Source organism: Papaver somniferum, chromosome 7, assembly GCF_003573695.1.
Source record: "Papaver somniferum cultivar HN1 chromosome 7, ASM357369v1, whole genome shotgun sequence".
Lineage (NCBI taxonomy): Eukaryota > Viridiplantae > Streptophyta > Magnoliopsida > Ranunculales > Papaveraceae > Papaver > Papaver somniferum.
In genome coordinates this window covers 223,422,666-223,429,443 of record NC_039364.1, presented here as the reverse complement: position 1 = coordinate 223,429,443, position 6,778 = coordinate 223,422,666, and positions in this window count along the sequence as shown.

The following is a 6,778-nucleotide window of genomic DNA, read 5'->3' as shown; positions in this document are numbered from 1 at the left end:
GCGTCTTAATACAGTATGGTGTTCAAATCTGGACTAGGTCCCGGGGTTTTTCTGCATTTGCGGTTTCCTCGTTAACAAAATTTCTGGTGTCTGTGTTATTTCTTTTCCGCGTTATATTTTTATATAATTGAAATATCACAGGTTGTGCGTAGTTCAATCAATTAGATAATCCAACATTTGGTTGTTGATATAAATTGATTGACACTTGGATATTGGTCTTTGGTACCATCCAAGTTATTTCTCATACTACTCCGGCTCACAGATTTCTATCTGTTCGATTGCAGATTGATTTGAGAAATTGAGATATAACTCTTGGATGTATTTTCCTTGATTGAGTCTAACTGTTTAGTTGATTCTCTTGGAAATATATTGGAGCTTTTCCATACAGATTGCCTAAACGAAATATTGGGTGTGGTTATTAGACCCCGGTTTTTCGCTATTATTTAATGTTATTTATAGGCATAAATATTAAACTAAGAAGTTTCAATATTTAGTTAAAAATAAAAATAACATCACTTCATAATTAGTTCACAATTCCAATGCTATGATTGATGAACCATCAGATTGTATTATGCAACGTTTCACGTTTTGTGAGGATTAATATAATCCAAAGTCTGTTTCCTTCAAAAAAAAAATCCAATGCTATGATCTATCAGGTAGTTTAAATTTACCGTTAAATAAGGGTTCACATCCGTCACAGGACATGCCCCATAATAAATTGAAATACCATTTCCTTTTGAGCTCTAAATGACATTGTGACAAAAGATTCTGTTAGAGAAAATCCAGTAGGATGGGAAACGAGCATATTTTCCCATTCTCACCCCATAGTAGACAGAGTAAATGGTCAAATTGGATTGGGAAAGGCTCAAATTTGATCACTTTCCCATCTCGTCTCAAGTTAAGTCGATTGTTTGAACATTAACAGGTTGGCCAAGGCTCGACTCAGGTTGAGACGATCGTCTTATCTCGAGCCAGTGACGTCTAGTTCATCCAACAACTCTATTTTCATCATCTATAGATTCAACTGTTTTCTATTCCAAAATCACACCTTCTACACCCATTTTTTTTTTTTAAATTTCACTTTCATGTCTGGATAATCTCACTTTGATCACGAAAATTCCTCCTAATGTTCGTGTTCCTAGGCATACTCAAAAAGAATATTTGGCTATTTGTAAAGTATATGTTTTTCAAACAAATGAAAGTATCCATAGTAATCAAGACGTGTCGCATCCGGGTTTTTGGCAGAGCATTTTTGCACTGTTCACAGAGGAAATGGGGAACCCGAGAATGTGTGACGCTCGAGGGTTGTCGAGTCATTTTCAAACAATTAATCATGAAGTCACGCAATTCCTAGCTCAGGTAATGCACATTAATCGCCGTAGATGAACGCTGAAACTGTTGATGAAGTGGTATAATGAACTCTAGCGGTATGAAAGTTATCTAGCAGCAAACATTTTGTTTACGAAGCTTGTTTCAACATTCTTAAAGAGCTTCACGTTCATATTCAACCCCTTCTGCTTCTTAGATGCTCCACTAACCGGCTGTTGAATGACGACGTAAAGTAAAGGATATTAGTTTAGTTTAACTGAATGATAAATTATTTTTGTGTAGTTGCTTTAATCCAATATAGGTTGATTTAAATAAGAAATGTTAAAGGTAGTTATGATAACACAACATAACACTAAACCGAAGCATAAAATGACGGTTAATAATTTCGTACACTTAATCAGTCCACTCCAACATAAAATACATTGGGCATTCACAGAAGTGCTTTTTATACGTGTTTTCTTCTTTAAAATTATAGATGTGCATATAAGACTTGCAACCAGGGTTTGAGCATTCAATAATTCTCTGCGAACGTTGTTTTTTCTAATGATGTTCTTCTCCATAGTAGTTGCACTTGGATTTAAGTTTCAAATTTTTGCACAATGCCACTACCTTTCATCTTCTTTAGCCTTCACAGCATCATCTAGCATTTGTGGTTCTTCAAGACAGTTACGATATTGACATTGCAAATGATACCTAACCTTTTCCAGTTTTGATTCAATAACCATTCTGATGCCCGAACAACCTACTTGTAGACACTTACAATACATCCAAGGGTATTGCATCATACTATGATTATTCATGTAACATAACGGATAAACCTCTTCTGCTTGTATACACATTTGATTTTAGAATACATTTTAATGTTTGGGGTTGTGAAAAAAACTTGCTAGCAATGTGTGGTGTTTTATAAGATAAATTATAGTAGTATTCAATTGATGTAAATTACATTCAATGCGTTGTTGAACAGTTTTTCACTGGTTATGTAATTTCGGCTGTTAAATTTTTATTCTTAAGTTGACCATTGCCTTTTAACAACATACTTTCGCGAGTTAACTTCTAGAACTTGTACTCTTTTCCCTTTTACCATTTTCATTTTAAAAAAAAAAAACTAACACATATCTTATCAAGTTTGGCTCCATAAAAATTTACAACGTTGGTATTCATTATCGACTGAGATTCAATTTGAAAAATTTAATAAACTATGACAAAAATTAAATGAAATTTTAATAAGAAAAAATTCAACTATTTTCAATAAAAATTTGAAAAGTGACTTTTGGTATAAGTTGAGTGTTTAAAATTGAACAATGTTAAAATAGAGTCGTTTTTTTTACTGTTGGAGTATACTCGTTATGGCCGATCGGTTCAACCATCTCCGATAAACTATTCTTCCACTATGAGAAATTAACTTTGCCCAGGACTATATTTTGGTAAGTCCCACTAGATACAATCAAACCTCGATAAACGAATGTTCGATAAATGAATGTTCGATAAATGAATAACCTCGCCAAATGAATAATTTTTTCTGGTCCCGACTTGGGCCAAAGTGATAAATGAATAACCTCGCTTAATGCTTTAATGAATTAAAGAAAATTAAATCCTTAAATGCCCTATAAAAATATAAATGAATAATCACTAAATTTCCATATAAGATATATATATATATATATATATATATATATATATATATATATATATATATATATATATATATATAAGAATAAAACAAAATACATAATCAGTAAATTTTAAATAAAAATATATGTAGAAATAAACTCAAAAAAATTTCATATATGGTTAAATGACTTTTCTTCCACCCAAACCAAAATGCATCGCATCCTTAATTTTATGCAATGCTTGCACAATTTCTGGAATATTTTGCTTGTGTTGTATCAAGAATTTTTTTAAAGTGACCATCGCTTGAAAGGAATCTTGAGATGAAACATTTAGTACGACGCTACTATTGTCTGGTTCAGTCTCGTCATTCATTACTGACTCAATAATTTCTCCGTCTGTTGGATATTCCATAACTGCATCATTCTCGTTAGGATAGTTTAAAACATGTTCGACATCCATCAAATTTCTATAACGTAAATAAAAAATGACACCAGTTAATCCTTGGATATCTTCTTCTAATTGACCATTTTCTAGTTCTGGAACATCTGTATCTTCAAATCAAATCTTACAATGACGGAAACAGTTTGTAATTGTTTTTCTCCTATAGCTACATTTGTACATCTCCTCTTATATAATTTAACTTCTTAATTACAAAAATATTGTCTAAATGAATAAATATTCATTTATCGATAAATAAATAATCCCGCTAAACGAATATATTTTCGTGATTCCGAGATCATTCATTTATCGAGGTTTGATTGTATGCTCATATGCATACAAACCTTCGTACACCCGAAGGCTTTTATAACATTTCTTAAAAACACGTTCTCTCCCCTAACCAATCGTCAAAATGGACAATGAGTACACCCCACTGCTCCCAATTAGTAATCAGTAAAGGATATAGATTTTGGGTGGAACTTTTGAGTACTTTCCCCATGTGAGATGTTTGGGATTGTTATTTTCACTTCTATCAGTCTTCTTCGCTTACCATTATCGCATTCGCACATATACTCAAATTTCGCCTAACAAGATTCACGAAATTAAGCCGTGCTCCCATTTTCTTTACTCTTATAATTATTGAAATCCAGCATATAACGCGTTTGGTTATGACTTATGAGAAATACACAACAAAAAGTAACTCGATACTTTAGGCACTTGTAGTGTTCTTTACATGTGTTCCCGAATGGACAAATATGGATGGGAGTCTATGATGAATACATGATCCAGATTATTTTTCTTGTTTTTGATCAATGAATGCATTGCCTGAACACATGATATGTTACATGAAGTCGTATAAGGCAAGTTGTACAGTGCCGTGCATGGTGGTGGTCTCTCATTTGATGGATTAATTAACAATAAATTTAGAAGAACAAATGATTTTATGCCACCTAATTGCCCAATTTTAGCCAACCAGTAAATATGAGGCACCAATTTTAGCTAACCAGTGGAACCTGTAGTGCCCAATGAGTCAGGATCTTTGATGAGAGGAGGTAGATAAAAACTAACCATCGTATTAGGTCACATGGCATAAACAGAAAAATATTAATTTTTTCTTTGGTTTTCTTAAAAATTGTGCAAACACCAAAAATATCTATTTTCTGGGCGGAGTGAAGTATTATAATGCACATGTGTAGATGGTGGATTTTCGACAAGGGGTAACATCGTAAAACTATAATTATACGTGCTCCTGATCCAACAATTAGATGAGTACTGAGGCTCATGTCTCTCATCGAAGCATGAAAGCTCAAGCCACAAGAATCTCTGACTGAGAATACTGTCTCTCAGAGTGTATGTAGATATGTAGTCTCTCAGCTGAGGCAACGGCATATCTCATGAACACTGAGCAATTGCAGTAATTACTTCTAATTCGAAAGATTGGACGGCTCCTAGACAGCTTGCCTGCTAGTATAGAGCAATAACGTCTTCAGGATGTAACAACGTTTTCCCTGACTATATAAAATAAATATGACGCTTCAACAAGCTCATATCGCTCAATTCCTGAATAATTAATGCTCCTAGACGATCGTACTAGTATAGAGCCATCAATTAATTATTCCTAAATCATTAGATTCATTAACTGAATCCCTGGAAAATATTCTACGTTTTTCATAATACTTCGTTACTTCAATCCATGGTTCTTCCCAGCAGAATTCCATGAGTTAGTAATAAATATTCAACACACGGGCATCTGAGCAACTATCGAGGAAGCCCTGACTAAACTGGTGCAAGTGAACTCAGCAATAATACACTAACGAGCACTTGAATGCACGAACAAGCATTCTGAAATACGAAGGAACGATGAACTTATGCAAAATAGGAACAAAATAATAAATAATAAAATCTTAATCAAGGCGTTGGGGGACTGGGACCACCGGCCGGCCGATCGTGTCTTGGCCAGTCCCACGCCCAATTCTATATTAAATCATATTTTATTATTTTCCTTGATCTCATGAAAATCCCTTCATTTGAACAAATATCTTTTGTTTTAAGGAAACTCCTCAGTTTCATGGTGTTTCTTTCGTATCAAGGAAGTAATATAAAATTGGGAAAGGTGTCGTGGGACAATGTCTACTAGCCGGACGGCTATGCCCTGGTCGTGGCCGGTCCCACACCTCATGATTCCTCATTGTTTTATTATTATATCCCTTATCTCATGAAAACTCCTTAATTTCATGATATTTCCTTCAAGTCATGAAAAGTAATATAAAATTAGAGAAACTCGTGGGACCGGGCCCTAGCCGGACGGTCATGCCCTAGCCGGTCTCACACGCCCCTTATTTTATTATTATTATTTTTTATGTTTCCTTCATTCCATGAAATTCCTTGATTTCATGATATTTCCTTCAAATTATGAAAATTCCTTCAAATCATGAAATAATACATAAAATTAGGGAAAGCTCACGGGACCGGGTCCTAGCCGGCCGACCATGCGCAAGCCGCTCCCACACGCTCTTATTTTATTATATTAATATTATTTGTTTCCTTCATCTCATGGAAACTCTTCCACTTCAAGGAAACTCCTTGATTTCAACAAACTCCTTGATTTCATGATATTTCTCTAAAATCATGAAAAATAATATAAAATTAGGAAAAGTGCCATGGGACCGGGCACTTTGGACGGCCGGCCGGCCATGCCTTGGCCATAGCCGGTCCCACACTTCATGATTCCTTCATTTTATTATTATTATTATTTCCTTCATCTCATGAAGTTTCCTCAGTTTTAGCAGAATCCTTGATTTCTTCATATTTTCTCAAAATGTTGCTCAAACGCACATCAGAAAATATCAAAATTCTCAGGACTGAGACGCGGATACTCTGGCGACATGAGCATGTCATCTTGACCAACCAAGGTTGGCTCTTTGGCTTTCAAGAGCCCGGTCCCACATACTTTCATAATTGGACCTAATTTGGTCATATTAGGTTCAAACTCTTCCAAACAATTTTGGAATTTCATAAAACGATCGTCAGTCGATCTCGTGACCAACCAGGGCCGGTTTTCATGACCCCTTGGTCGGTCCTTCATCTCTTCATAATTTATTAGGTTTTATCACCTAAGGTTCAGACGAACATTGTTTGAATAATTGATTAAACCTGCATTTAATATCTTTTCACCAACTGATCTTCAAGAGACATTGGTATTTTGTTCACTCGAGTATCTGGGATCTACATGGTCGATCCATAATCCCATGTAGCCGGTCCCTCCTTCACTCCATGGTTGATTTTCAATAAATCATCAATTGATCAGCAATAATCAAAATTAGGGTTTCGAATCCAAGCTCTGCAAAAAACATAATTCTGAGCAGATTCAAACACTAAAAATTTTACGATGACCCCA